The sequence below is a fragment of the Gavialis gangeticus genome, unplaced genomic scaffold (genome assembly GCF_001723915.1).
Source record: "Gavialis gangeticus isolate Ggan-Ray unplaced genomic scaffold, GavGan_comp1, whole genome shotgun sequence".
NCBI lineage: Eukaryota > Metazoa > Chordata > Crocodylia > Gavialidae > Gavialis > Gavialis gangeticus.
Genome location: NW_017728998.1, coordinates 2,427,782 through 2,431,164, shown reverse-complemented (window position 1 = coordinate 2,431,164; position 3,383 = coordinate 2,427,782).

Sequence of the window (3,383 nt, the reverse complement as noted above, 5' to 3'; positions counted from 1 at the left end):
GCCCGCTGGCATAACAAGGAGTAATGGGCACAAGCTGATGGAGAGGAGGTATAGATTGGACATCCGCAAAAACTACTTCACGGTTAGGGCGGCTAGGAGCTGGAACCAACTTCCAAGGGAAGTGGTGCTGGCCCCTACCCTGGGGGTCTTTAAGAAGAGGCTGGATGCCTACCTGGCTGGACTCGTTTGAGTCCCGTTTCTCTTTTTGGGGTTTTTTGTTGTTCTCCTGCCCTGGCGGGGGGTCGGGCTAGAAGATCTACTAGGTCCCTTCCGACCCTTAATCTATGAATCTATGAATCTATGGATGTGTACAAGCCCATGGAGCCGGACAGGATGCACCCGAGGGTGCTGAGTTGGCTGATAGGCTTGCAGAGCTGCTGGCCATTATCTTTGAAAACTCATGGCAGTTAGGAGAGGTCCTGGATGATTAGAAAAAGAGGAAACATAGTGCCCATCTTTAAGAAAGGGAAGGAGGAGGATCCAGGGAACTACAGACCGGTCAGCCTCATCTCAGTCCCTGGAAAAATCATGGAGCAGGTCCTCAAGGAATCCACTTCTAAGCTCTTGGGGGAGAAGATGATTAGGAGCAGTCAGCACGGATTCACCAGGGGCAAGTCATGCTTGACCAACCTGATTGCCTCCTGGTGGTACGGATGCCAGAAGAGCAGTGGATGTGATATACCTTGACTTTAGCAAGGCTTTTGATACCGTCCCCCACAGCATTCTCACAAGCAAGCTACAGAAGTCTGGGTTGGATGAATGGACTGTCAGGTGGATAGAAAACAGACCGGATCGCTCAACTCAGAGGTATCAAGTGGAGTGCCTCAGGTGTCGGTCCTGGGGCTGGTTTTGTTCAATATGTTCATCAGTGACCTGGAAGATGGCAATAGAGCGCACCTTCAGCAAGCTTGCAGATGACACCAAGCTCGGGGGACTAGTAGATACACTGGAGGGTAGGGCTAGGATTCAGAGAGGCCTTGACAAATTGGAGGATTGGGCCAAAATAAATCTTATGAGGTTCAATAAGGACGAGTGCAAAGTCCTGCACTTAGGAGGGTGCAGGCTGGGGGTGACTGGCTGGGCAGCAGCTCTGCAGAAAAGGACTTGGGGGCGACAGGGGACTCTGGAATGGACTCCCAAGTGAGGGGGTGCTTTCTCCTGCCTTGGGGGTCTTCAAGAGGATATTTGGCTGGGGTGTTATGACCCTGCACTCGTTCCTGCCTGGGCAGGGGGTCGGACATGATGATCTGTTTAGGTCCCTTCTGCCCCTAAGCACTATGAAACTATAAGCTGGACAGGAGCCAGTAGTGTGCCCTTGCTGCCAAGGCTAATGGCATCCCAGGCTGCATTGGCAGGAGTGTTCCCAGCAGGTCAAGTGATTCTTCCTCTCTACTCAGCACTGGGGAGGCCACACCTGGAGTCCTGTGTCCAGTTTTGGGCTCCTCACTACAGAAAGGATGAGGACAAATTGGAGACAGTCCAGTGGAGGGCAATGAAAATGGTTAGGGGGCTGGGGGATGACTTATGAGAGGCTGAGGGAATTGGCCTTTAGTCTGGTGAAGAGAAGACTGAGGGGGGGATTGAATAGCAGCCTTCAACTTCTTGCAGGGGGTTGCAAAGAGGATGGAGCTGGGCTGTTCTCAGTGGGGCAGACGACAGGACAAGGAGCAATGGGCTCAAGCTGCAGCAAGGGGAGTTGAAGTTCGATATTAGGAAAAACATTCTCATGAGAAGGGCAGTAAAGCACTGGAACAGGTGACCCAGAGAGGTGGTGCCATCTCCATACCATGCTCAGTGTCTCCAGCTCAAAGAAGATGGGAGAACTTCAGGTTCTGTCTCCACTAAGTTTTCTGTCAGCTGCTATCAGTGCTGGGAGGGTTTTTGCCCCAAGATCAGACGGAAAGACAGTAGTAGAAACAAGCAGCCACTCTCAGAGCTGCTTCCTACCTATGCCAGCCTGGCTGTATCCACAGTAGAGAACAGAGCCGATGCGCATAATGCCACTGTTTCTGAATCACGGACATTTCCGATTTGGTCCGTGAGCAACGGGCAGCCCGGCTCTGGCTGCCTCGTCTCTTCCTGAGCACTTTTGGATACAAGGCAGCAAGCTGTCTTCGGTTTAATTGCCATCTGCTACCAGGATGGATGGTGAAACTCTGCCAAACGCTCTCAGAAGAGCACTCACTCCGCAAACTGCCCAACAGGCCTCACAATTTCATTTCCTCTCAGAGCAAATGTCCAGGGAAGGAGCCTGGAACCAGGACTTGGGTCCTCTTCCCGGTCCCAACTCATCACGTCTTGGGAAATCGGTGGCTTCGGACAACAAATCCCATGTATTTGCAATGAGACTCATTTACCGAGATTACTAAGGCACCTGACAAGCCTCACCTTGATGTCCATGCCTCTGTTTCCCCACCTGTCCAAAACGAGTGATACCGAGAAAGCCAGTAAAAGACAATGAGCTTACACTGAAGAGTCCACACCAGCTCTTGGCAGGTTGCTTTATTTATGGGTAAAGGCACAATGCCTGAACACAGCACACGTGAGGACTGACACACAGGCAGCTGCGGTCAAAGCAGCATCCATGCTCAATATCACACCAAATTCCTTGGGGTTATTCTTTAATCTCAACTGCAACATTCCCCATGGATCCCGCCTCACAGGTTTTCCCTTTAAATCTAGCCAAGTGGATGGGGGGCAACAGAGGTGGAGATGTGACTGACAGACAGAGAGCACGAGCTTTGCTGAACCCAAGCTCACTCCACTGGATGCTGCAAAAGGATGTGCAAAAATCAGAGGGACAAGGGGGGCACAGCCGTGGTGGATGGAGACTGCCCCTTGTGCGAAGGCAACCCAAGGACCTCTCTCTCCACCAACACGAGTCCCAGCGCGGGCGGATCTGGATCTCCGAAACGGAGAGTGGCAGGTGGCGAGATGCATCATCACGTACAAAACATCATGTACTTTCCTCCCATTCAAAATAAACTAGAAGCTTGACTAATATGCCAGGGGCCTGCAGCTAGATTATTTGGTTTACTTATAGCCCAGGGGCGGCAATTATTTTGGGTGGAGGGCTGCTGAGTTTTGGCGAGCCATCAAGGGGTGCGCAACGGGCAGCCAGGGGCAAATAGATGTTAATTTTCTAAATGTTTTTAGCGCCCCGCAGGCTGCGTTTTGGCTGCCCCCAACTTGTAGAGAAGTAAGAGCCTGCCTGGGGCATCCACCTCACAACTTGGGAGCGACCAGACAGATGCATAGGAAGGCCCTGCCCCTCCCCCATGCCCTAGGGGGCTATAAAGCCCCGGGGGCGGCAGGAGCGCCCCCTCCCCCCCGCCGCCATGCCCCCGCCGCTCCTCCTCGCGCTGCTCGTGGCCTCGTGCGCG